At 34.6% G+C, this 12671-nt stretch overlaps 1 pseudogene; it reads left to right on the top strand.

Annotated features, from left to right (window-relative positions):
• Positions 1-1434: 1434 nt before the first annotated feature.
• On the top strand, positions 1435-2736 carry LOC123824572 (annotated as a pseudogene).
• Positions 2737-12671: the final 9935 nt, after the last annotated feature.

Genomic DNA, 12671 nt, shown 5'->3' with positions numbered 1-12671 from the left:
GGTTTTAGGTTTCATATATCCTCAAGTACTATTCATAAATTTTTCCCTCTATTCAAAAAGTTAGACTAGCTGGGTATAAAATTCTGGACTAACTATTTTCCTTCTACATTTTAAAATTATTGCTTAATGGTCTGGTCTTATCTCTTTGTAAAAGGTCATACAGTTTTTCATTTGTAGTTTTATTGTGATTTACATGAGCAAGAATAGATTTTTAGTTATTCTGCTCACTAATTGGAGTTTATTTTAAACATGAAGACCTGTGTTTTTCTATGATTCTGGGAAATTCTTACATGTAAGCAATATTCTTCTTACATATTTTTCTTTCTATTTCTCTCCTTTATCTTGTCTCTGGAATTCCTATTAGGTGAGCATTGAATCTTCCCATCTAGGCTCTTATTTTCATGCTACTCTTTCATACACATACATACATGTATGCACACATATTTGATGTTTCTTTAGAATTCTGGTGATGGTGTGCAATATTATCTATTAACTTGACCATACATAATAGATACTTTATCTATGTCTGAATTTTTTGAACTTGTAGAAGCCTTAGAACTTTGTTATGGTTGAAAATGACTACTTTGGCTTTGGTTATGAAACTAATTGCATCATAAATGGTGACTAAAAATACCTGGACAGTTTTTGAAAGTCTACTATGTAAAAATGAGAAGCTGCAATTTTGCTTGTTAATGTGATTATAAAGTGAGAAAAAAATCTGAACCTGAGTGTTTTTTCAAGGAGCCCAGGAGATGTTAACCTTTTCCTTTGTTTGTTTTTAAAAGATTATATTTTTCAGCTTTATTAAGGTATAACTGAAAAGTAGAGGTGTAAGATATTTGGAATGTATATCATGATGACTTGATATATAACTCTACCATAAAGGTTTCCTCCAATTTAGTTAATCACCATATCTATCATTATATATAACTACATATAAACTATACTTTGTTCATTAGACACTTTGATTATTCTCATATTTTGGCTATTGTGAATAATGCTGCAATAAACATGAGAATGCATATATCTCTTCAATAACATATTTTTATTTCCTTTGAGTATATCCAGTGTGGAATTGCTGAGTTATATGGTAGTTCTCCTTTTAATTTTTTTGTGTGGAATCTTTATATTGCCTTTTATAGTACATATATACACTCATTTTTGTCAATGATTGACAAAACATTGAAACATTGAAGACATGAATCTTTCAATGATATTACTCTTTAGTGGGTGTTTCTTTTATATTATAACCAATCCATTGTTTTACATTTAGTATTGCCTTTTCCTCCCCTAATTTAGTGTTAACATAATTGATAAACACATTTTCAATATAGATTAAATCAGCATTATACTCTTTCTTGTTTCTTGGTCCATTGAACAAGTTCCCAAATTTTGGGAGGAAAAATAAAAAACAAACAGGACAGTGGCTGAGAGATGATGGCTGATGAAGAAGCAGAATGGATCTTGCAGAAATTGTAGAAACTGGCAGACCGACTCTATACATTTCAAGAGAGCTATTTTGAGACACATAGTGTTGAGGATGCCAGGAGGAAGCAATAAGATGTGTGTGAGGAGATGGAGAAGACTCTGCAGCAGATGAAAGAAGTAGTGGGCTCTGTTCAGGGCAAGGTCCAAGTTCTGTGCTGACTGGGGAGGCACTGAATGCGACTCCTGACTATAGCCCTAAGGCTGAGGAGCTTCTGTCAAAGGCAGTGAAGCTGGAGCCCAAGCTGGTGGAAGTCTGGAACCAACTGGGCTCCAGACTCCCTGGAAAAAGTGGGGTATTGCAGCTGCCCCCACCTGCTTCTCAGGAACATTCACCCATTGCAAGAAAAAGTCCCCCTTCAAAACCTGTCAGTAGTGCTTTGCCAGCTAAAGACGGACTCTGGGGATGAGCATTCTCACCATGTCACAGACACATCTGACAGGCTAAGTTGGCTGTGCAGATAGATATCCACGATGGCTGCTCCTGGTATATACTGGGGAATGCTTGCCTTTCTCTGTATTTCAATAGTGGTCAGAACCCTAAGATCTCCCAGCAAGCCCTCGGTGCCTATGTGCAAACAGAGAAGGTTGACAGGACAGCTTCCAGCAACCCTGATCTTCACCTGAACAGGGCAACATTACATAAATATGAAGAGCATTATGGGGAGGCCCTGGAGGGCTTCTTTTGAGAAACAGCACTGTACTCTGCCCAGCCAGAGCCCCAACAATGAGAACAACAACTTCTGAAATTCCTGAATAGATAAACAGCCTCCTTGAGAGCAAGGGAAAGGTGAAAACCAAAAAGCTGCAGAGCATGCTGGGAAGCTTGCACCCAGACCATCTAGGCCCTTGTGATGGGCGCTATCAGCCAGCCTCCAGGCAGAAGGTGACCCTGCAGCTTAAGCTGCTGAGTGCACTGCAGCCTGGTGTGAACGGTGGTGCTGTGGTCCTGGGAAAGGTGGTGTTCAGCCTTACCACACAGGAGAAAGTCCCTTTATACGTGGCCTGGTAGATTCAGGTGGGCCTTGCTATGCTATGATGGTGTGTAATATGGTGCAGAGCTGAGAAGTGCTCACTGGGGACTCTGTAATCCTCCCTGAGCCCAATCTGCTGTTTCACTGAAGTCAGCACAAAGGAAAGGACTATTCCTTTTCCAGTGGTCATGTGGAGACACCTCTCCTGCTTGTGGTGAATGGGAAGTCTCAAGGCTCCAGCAGCCAGGCTGTTGCTATAGCAGTCTCATGGCCATGATGTGAATGACCTTACTTAACCTGCACGCTAAGGAGGGAGTGGAGGTCCAGAGAGAAGCTGTAGGCACTCATCAGCTGGACTGGCCACATCCAGTGACTCATGGAGAATGAGGAGTTATTTTAGATGACCTTTCCTTCCTCTGCCCTGTAAGTTGCTCTGTGTCCTTTCTTTCTCTCTTGTTAACAGGTTCTAGCTCTCTCTGGGGCCACCTACTCCTGTGTTTTTCATTGCTCTTTTATGCTTTAGGCAGAGAATGGAATTGGTCGAAGTGTTGGGATCTTGCCATGGAACAGAGCCCCCAATGTTCCTGTTCTTGTCTCCTTAGCTGAGCCTCATTTCAGTATTTATTGCTAAGGGAGGGGGCTTAATTTTATAATGGCTTGGACTTTGAGCAATTTTTATTTTTAACATTTAGGTTTATTCCCTTCTTTGGGGTTGGAACAGAATTAAATGTTTGGAAAATAATACAAAACAAAAACGAAAATAAAACACAAAGACTTTCCACTCACGAGGTAATACACAAATTTCAATAATATATCTGTTTTTATAATATATGGATGTACTAGAAAAGACTGATAAGGACCTACTAATCTGTGTTCAATTAAGTATAGTGGTCATTTTATATTCTTTTTGAACTTCAAGTTATAGAATGTACCACTGGTAGTCATTAGAAACCACTATTGTAGATGACAAAACTGGTTTTATTTAAATGTAATACATGATTTATAATTGTCCCTGCCACTGTTTTGACAGGAAAGAGATATGTCATGTATACTTGAGAAATCAAATGAGTCAAATTTCTTACTAACCCATCTCCATCTATATCTGGATCTTTGTACTCTAGGTAAAACCGTCCACTCTCTCTTCCTCACTTTCTTTGAGCTGAATTAGCTGCAAAATTTTGCGGAACAGCTGTAGAGGAAAATAAGAGCTCTCAATAATGTAGCCTCTGCTGCTGTCACTCATTCATGTGTGTGATTATTCATGCATGTATTAGTTCATGTTAACACTAGTTCATGTGTGTGCTAGTAGCAAAGCTTACCACATATACCATCATATCCTCTCTTCTTGATGTGCTGAGGGTGGGCTTCTGGTTTTATAATATAACAATTGCAAATATCAAAATGTATTTTCCTATTTTTGGAAATGCATGTATTTTTGGCCTGTTTTTTTTGGCCACGAAGTTAACCTCTTCCTGGGGTTAAATCAGGCAATTTCCTTAGCAATCCGATAGCTTGTTGAGCTCATTTTGTGAAAGCGCTTCATTCAATGTGTGAAGTACATCATGTTATTGGCGTATCAGAAATGTGGACAATGAAGAGTGCTTCTGGGTGTTGCTGTTGTTGTTTTGTTTTGCTTTATAAAATGTGCTGATCATAACATTTTAGATAAATTCATGAATCATGTTTGACTAAATTGCAAAAAGCAAATGGGAGATGGCAACAAATACATGAACATTTTGTGAACAAGATGCTCCCTGTTTTAAGCTGTTTCCTATGTAAATTATTCTTCGGCAGTACGATTCTGTTCAGTCTTGGATTATGATGGTGGTATAGAATTGTATAGGTGGCACTGAGGGGCCTTTGAAACCTTATTTTTAACAATAAGGAGCCCAATAGTGGAAGAGAGTATGCAATTCACACAAACAAAAAATACTGATAGTTAATAACAGTGTCAGGACTAGTATTGAAGTCTTTTCATATTCTGTTTGCTTTCATGTTTAAGCTTTAAACGGCCCATCTAAATCATCTTTTTTTAGAGACACATGTAAGAGCACCTATTTTATAATGACTGAAATTTCACATTTATTTCCTTGTTGTTCATGCAAAGCACACATACAAAAAATAAAACAAAATCAAAGAAACGAGTGTTTTGCTAGCAAATAATGACATTTGGTTTAGGGCAAATGATTATTTTCTATTTCACCTAAAATAAACATTCGCTTTGCTATATTTTGTGTAGTGGCATGTTTTTAACACATCAATAAAATTTTATTTAATTTACGTGCCACAGCTGTCAACTACATGGAAATCTTGTTAGTGCAGTGATATGGAAACCTTTCCTTGAAATCTTGTTAAAAATACCTCTGGGAATTCATATTTATATCCATTTAAGAGAGTGGATGAACAGAACTTGCCTAATGTAATTGGAGAAAAAAATCAATGAGATTCTCTTATCAACTCTCCTCATTGTTTTTTGGTTATTGCTAGCCCCCGAAGTATGAAAAAGGAACAATTTCTAGTTTTTAATTTGTTCAGTTTGTTTTTAAAATTGTATTTTAGTTTTCATAGAAAATAAAGATGAATAATCTATGAATTTTAGATACAGACCCATTACTGCATTACTAGAAGGTTAAGTCAGCCAATTTTTTCCTTATACATCAGCTATTTTAAAAGTCTATCTTGGTGGTGAAATTTGCCTCTCATTTTTGGGATGCTGGAGTTAAAGAAAATATGTCCTTACTCAAGCCTGCTCATTTAGACAGCATGACGAGACTTTAAGCAAAGAATTTGACAACTTGGTGCACAATTTACACTCTGCGTCACTGTCTTTGATGACAAATGTCTTGACTGCTTGCATATCTTTGATCCATTCAGAAATATTTCATCACATAATAAATTATGTGGTTGATTCAAATTGAACAATTTTTTAAAAATTGATTAAGAATGTGTAAATATGTTTTTTTAAAATTAAAGTATTTTAAAGACTTTAGAATCTGTTAAATACCAGTGATAGCAAATTGACTCTCTGTTGTTTAAAATTCAATGAATATTATTGTCTTAGTCAGCCTGGGCTTCTATAGTAAAATACCACAAACTGGGCTGCTTATCAACAACAGAAATGTATTGTTCATAGTTCTGGAGGCTGGGAATTCCAAGGTCAGGGTGCAGGCTGATCTGTGTCTGTGTTCTCACAAGACAGAAGCCAGCTAGTTCTCTTACTTCTTACCATAAGGATGCTAATCCTGTTTGTGAGGGCTCCCTTCTCATGACCTCAGTGTCTCCTTAAGGCCCCATCTTCAAATCCTATCGCATTGGGATTAGAGTTTTAACATATAAATTCAGTCTAGAACACTAAAGATAAAGCTGAGGGTGACATGCATTCTTTAATGCCCACTTTAAAAAAATTCCGTAGTCATTTAGATGCACAGACAATGCACCTATGAGAGGGAACCAAAAGCTCCTCTCAGAGGCTTTGGTGCTCTGGCACCACAGCCAAGCATAAGGCAGTTGAGCCAAAAGAGCAGGATACTAAATATTTGAACTGAAGAGCAAAATGCATACCATCTATGTCATCTAATACCATCTGTAGATGCAAATAAAGTATGTTTTAACTATACTAAATTATAATAGTGGTTTGGCCAAAAAATCAGTTTAGTATTTTCTACAAAATAAAGGACCCATTTTTTCATTTTCACCAATAACTTTATTGATTTGGATATTTTGAACATGTTGGCTATCTTTCATGTGGTATAAAATTGACTGTTCTCAATTAATGTCTCAATTTGATCACTATCAACCTCCACTTGTCTGCCCAACCATGAAGCATCGTTCAGAGAGAAATTTCTAGCAGGAAACTTTACAAACCACTTTTGACACATTCCATCAATCACAGCACCTTCTCCATAAGCTGCACAAATCTTTTTTTTTTTTTGCGTTTCAGTTGTGTTTTTACCTTTCTTGAAATAATAAAGAATAATATTCCAAAAATGTTGCCTGTTTTCTTCCATCATCAGTGTTAAAATGGCTACACAGCAATCACTAATTTTGATAAGTCTTTTCTAATGCATGCTGATATGACAGCTGTTACAATACAGTCTAACAAAACTGGTTTGGATGAAGTTAAAGACAACTAAGCACTACCAGAGCCATCATATGGAAAACAAATAAAAAAACATTTTGGCCAACACAATATTTGAAATATTTAGAGTTTTCATTGGCTACATTGACAATTCCTAACCAAATGATGTGTTCAACGGTCTGTGTGAAATGTAAAGTAATGCAGTTGTTATAGCAAACACTTAGCCAAAGAAAAAAACAAATTCCAGGCATTAGGATAGGATTTGGAAATCAGTTTTAGAAGCTTCCAAAGTATTTTGATTCTAAATATCTCTGATGCCAAGATATCTACAAAATTTTTTAAACGCAGAGTCAAAGTTGGTAACTCAGTTTTGGGAGTGGGATTACAAACCTGTTTTAGGCGCAGAAAGAAAGGATGTCTTTCATGTGGTGAAAAGTGCTGGATTACAGCCTTTTGATGGCAGTGCCACTCAGATAAAAACAACGACATAATCGTGTGGACAGAAACCTGCAATGTGCTGTGTCTTGGTGTAATTTCTAGCAGCTTTACTTAACTAAATTAGACACTGTCTTCAAATATATTGCATTGCAAATTTCTTAATATTTATAATATCCTTTAGAAAACAATGCCAAAGAGTTTCTCCTTTAAATGTACATAATTACTGCCAATTAGATTGAAATAGATTAATGCATTCATCACAGCAAATATAGTTTTAAAATTGTTATCCAGAATTACAAAGTCCTGTATGCATTTCCATTAATTAAAAAATTAATGAATATTGACCTTTTTAAAGTTTCTGCTGATGAGAAAGTTTAGTTAGGTGACTGTAAACTGTGGAGGCATAAAAGTTGGTATTATCAACTAATTAGTCATCTGTTCTCACTTTATGTCTAAAAAATGTAAAAGCATTTTTGTAGTGATGCCTACTCCTTTTAATACAGTTATAGTCAGATCCTTAGCATTCTAAAAAGCAAGTACACATCAAAGACTCAGAGGAATATCTCATCCATTACCATAATTTTTATCTTCAACAAGAGCATGCGTTTTTCCTAATAAGGTATTCATAGGATTTGTTAAGTTCATTTGAGTTCCAGAAAACTCAAACATCAGCATATAGCAGTAGACTTGAGTCATGCAGATGACTGCGTCAGAAATGAATGGTTTGAAACAAGGTGTGCAAAACTATTCAACGTCTCACATTTTAAACAGAGGGAAATGCCATAATCTATCATTTAATTCAGTGAGTTTTAAAGTGATGGTATATCCTGCTGTTTATGGTTCAAGCAATATAGCCAGAGAATTCTTATTTACCAGGGATTGGGCAGCATCCCTTTTGAGTTTAACAACAGATGGACCCCTCTTAAGGAATGAAAACAGGGAGGGTAATAGAAATGTCATATGATGAAAGAATGTCTCAAAAAGCTCTCAAGTTAAAATGATAAGATTTGATATTTCTCTTGGTAAATGCTATTTTTGTTAATGTTTTCAATTTTGTATAAGAAAAAATATAATTTTAGTACCTAGGCAACCTAAGTCTCATAAAGATTTTGTTGTTTAGAACTCTCTGCCTATATCATGCACATAATGAATTATCCCCTTTGATGTGATAAATTATACATTAGAATAATGGACAGATCAATCAGCGGAGCTGTGTAAGTGAAACACACAGCTTCGGCCAAGCAGGGTCTGCATGTTTACATTTATCACCCACAGGCCTTGACTTTGATGAAGACCTTTGAGAAGCATTTATTAATCATGATTTTATTAGAATTTTTGGCAAACTAATGACTTTTATTTGTCAGAAATATTGCTGATGATACAGTGCTGGTATCCAAAGACACTAATCTTCTTCTTGCTACTTAACCTTTTGTGAGAGTGTTAAACAACAACTTGCAGGAGACACCACACTTCTGAACACTAGGAAGGTCATGGTGTCAGAACTAATCAGATTATCTATCTGCTGCTAGGGGACTGTTGCGGGTTTGTCAAGTTCAGCTCTGGTTGTAGCTCACTTAGAACACCTTGCTGTTGAAGAATGAAGAGTTTTTCTCTGAAGGGAAATTAATGCTTTCACTGGAATATGCATGGAATGATTAATGGTGCAAATTAATAGTATTTTAGTATATTTCAGTGATTGTGAAAAATTGGGGTTTGAGTAAGTGTCTCAAAATAACTAAGTGTATTTTCCTTTATGACCTATTTTTTCCTAGAAACATTTATTATGATATAAACTCTAAGCAAGTTACTCTGTGGGGAAAGAAAATTGGACTTTTCTATAACTCCAAGGAACTTACAATCAATTGGCTAGACAAAAAAGGCTTATTATGGAAAGTGAGAGACTAATAAAATGCACTATATATTAGTGAAATACCTATAAACAATAAAATAAAAAATGGAAAAAATAATAATGCAAAATATATTACTGTCCCTTTGAAAAAAGGTAGAAGAGGGTAGAAATTATATTTAGTAGATACATCTTATATTAGGCTAATAATTTGAAGTTACTTAGCTGAATCTATTTCTTGGCATTTATAAGTTAATTATTGAATTATATTCTTGAATCAGTTTTTGGGTATATTAACTGTGTAAGCTTATTTTATCTTTTTGTTTTCATAAAATTAATATAATCTTTATTTACTAAAAATTACTTAAAGAAGGATTGAGTTAATTTTCTAGGTAAAAAAGTTGCTTTTTTGTATGGTTTTGTTTGCTAATTAAAATCACCCAGGTGGACCAAAGATCTTAGGCTCCAGGTGGCCGATCTAAGAGTCCTCAGTTTGATATTGGTGATCAGATAATTTTCCAAATAAAAAGAAATGAACTTGACCCAGTTTAAAAACTATGGCTTTTACACAAGAGTGGCAACCAAAACCCTAAGCTCCCAGTCACCAAAAATCCCCAGAATTCATCAGGCAAAAAAGATGTAGAAGGTTGTTTGAGACCTGAATCTCTTTTGGGATACTATCTGGTTTTCTCATTCATTCTCTGATTGTTTATTTTCATAAAATGGAGCAGTTCTTTAACTCAATTTTCTGAATTTTACACATAAATTTAAACTAGAAGAAACTGTTACAAAATTTAAAAGGGTAGTATCTCAAAAAGCAAGCCTTGTTTTCTTTATTATAATCATTTCTCATACACCTTGATTTATAAATTAGGTACATGTATGACTTTGAGTTTAAAGAGTAAATAGGTCATTTAACAGTGAGTCAGTGGAAGAGCAAGCCACTCAGAGGAAAGAGCAAATGAAAAGGGCCAGCGGCAGGGATGAGCTTGATGTGTTCGAGTAATTGGGTGGGGTGAGCTGGGGACAAGATGGGTAGGGAATGAAAATGAAGAAGGGAGTACTAGTACAAAGAAGAATAGTCAAAGAATAGGAGACAAGAAAAAGACTTCTATAAAGTATATTTCTGCTTTGAGGTTGCCTTTCAAAACCAGTTGTTACCTGGAGATGGTTGGCTGCACCCATGTTCGATCCACACTCAACCTGTATCCTACCCAATTGATTCCAAAGGCCATTTGGGAAAAAAGATTGCATATTTTATCTTTTTTCTAGGTCTCCCTTGTCCAAAGGATCTTAAGCGTAGTAAATCCACAAAATATATTATTTTGTTTTCTTTTTGTTAATTGGAGATTGAAGTAGCCTTCGGGAAGTATTTGCAATCCATAATTTTATAATCAAAAGAAGATGAAAGCAAACAGTAGAACAAATATTATTTAGCAGAGTCAAGATTATAATTTATGTTTCTAGCCTCCTTGCCAGGCATTGTTATGCTAAGAATAAAGAGGTAAAATCAAAATACTACTAAAACTCCATATAAATTGGGGAGGGCCCAAGAGAATTTTGAAGCTGTTTAAGCACTAAAATTAATATTAGAACTATTTTTATAAAATAGACTAAAAAATGGGATGTTTTTTCCTTTTAAGTCTATTTAAATATTATCAAATGAGAATCACAGAAAGATGTGTTTTCCAGTTGGATGAAATGCCTATCTGCTTGACCTCATTGTTTTAGTTTTCTTAAATGAATTTTGTATGTTTTGTAATGAATTATCAAGTTGACAAGAAATTAAATAAAAGAAGCAACAGCAAAGGGATACCAGGATGGGGGTTCATTTTACTTGATTTATCAAATTTTAAAAATAAAATTATTGTAATGCATACAAAAAAGTAAATGTTTAAACCCTGTGTTTAATTTCAAAGTATGTGTATTGTTAACATCATTCTGTGTGTAAATAGCAACCCAATGAAGAGAATGAACTTTCAAATAGTATTATATTAAAGAGAATTTTCTTGCTTGCAGCTTGTGCCATTCAGTGACACATCTCCCCAACTAAACTTCGAGTTTCATTTAAGTGCAATGATATAAGGAATATGAAATTTGATTGTTATAGGATAGCTTATATAAACTCTCTTCATGAAAAAATAATTAACATAGACTTGAACTATGCCTCAATAAACTTCACATTATTTGGAAGAATGGGCTTTTTCTCCTGAGGCAGAAAATGCACTTCATTGTATCTCCAAGAAGCATACATAATATTTGTTTTTTGGACCTATCCCTAAAGAACCCTGTTTTCTTTCTGTTCCATTTGCTTAGTTTGCTTAAATTGAAAAGAAACATTCTCTTTTCAACATAAGTGCTATTTTATAACTCCCTTCAATATTTAGGAAGATAAAATATCATGTGCTCAACTTCCTCCATGGTTTCTGTGGAACAGAGATGAGCCTGTTAAAAACTCTTACAGTTGTACCAGACATGCAGTTACTGACAGGTATCAGGGCAAGAGAAGGAGCAGAAAAATATATTTATAACGTGGCAGTGGGAAATGAGACTGGAGGTCTCATGTAATTAGCAACCACATGTTGTTGAAAGGGAAAGTCTTATGGATGAAGCCAGAACTCCTTTTGTTTTAATGCTGCCATAAAAATGGAATCCCTCATTTTATGAGTAAGAAAATTGATGATCAGACAATGTATTTTTGTATGACAAGTTCGTGAAAAGGTGGTATACAACTCTGAATTTATAGAAATCTGAGCCCACTGCTCTTTCATATTTTTCATCAAACCACTAAAAATTTAACTAGCATTTATTTATCAGGCATCTACTTTGTGTCATTAATTTTCTTGCTAAAAATATGTCAACAAGCCACAAAAGACGTCATTTCTATCTTCATTGAACTTACATTATGTGGATTATATTGATAGATGTACAGCAGCTGTTAAATGGAACTTTAAAAAGTTGTGTATTATATGCTTTAAAATACCTTGATTTTTTTTCATTCAACTAGATGGTATATGAAATCATGAACAGTCAGAAACTCATCTATCCATTTTCTTCTAACCCTTGAACTAATTGAAAAAAAACATATAGTAGCATAATTTTGTCTTTTTGTAAAATTATTCTATTATATTTCAAGTTTTACATTCTAAAACTTGCCCTGACTGGTGTGGTTCGGTCGGGTGTCTGCCCCACAAAGTGAAAAGGTCACAGGTTCAATATCCTAGGACACAAATAATCTATGGTTCTCCAGCATATGTTTCTTTCCCTCCCTTCTTCTATCTCTAACAAATAACTAACTAACTAAAGTCTAAAAAATTTCTAACAACTTCTGTTTCTCAAAGAAGTCCAAGATTATCTTCTAGTCAAACCACTGTTGAAAACAATAGGATACCTGGGTAATTGGTAAGGGCCTTGACTTCATGGAAGTTTCGCTTCATTTATCATTGAACTCTGTTGTATAGAATACAAAATGATAAGAAATGAACAATAATATCTTTGAAGGATGTTGCATTGTTTAGAAAAATAAGAACACAAATTTAAAATCTGTCTTAATGTTAAACTTCACAAATTATGATGGCGGGCACAAATTCCCTGATTCCAAATAATGAAAATTTGTTCACTGTGACTCACAAGAAAAATTAAAATATCCAAAGCTGCATCTTTAGTTAGGTGGTTTTATCTATAAACTGTTCAAAATACATAGAAAGGATAATCTCAGAGTTGAAAACAACAATTTTGTTTTTAATTACTTTAATGTTTAACTTAATTATGTTTGCTTTGATTTTTAAAAATTATAATGAACTGATTTTTTTTGGCCTACCTCCACTCTGTTCTTACTCAAACATATGCA

This window comes from Phyllostomus hastatus, unplaced genomic scaffold (genome assembly GCF_019186645.2).
Source record: "Phyllostomus hastatus isolate PE091 unplaced genomic scaffold, TTU_PhHast_1.1 phas_contig_58, whole genome shotgun sequence".
NCBI lineage: Eukaryota > Metazoa > Chordata > Mammalia > Chiroptera > Phyllostomidae > Phyllostomus > Phyllostomus hastatus.
Note: the sequence above shows the minus strand (reverse complement) of the source record. Positions and strands in the feature narration are given on the sequence as shown.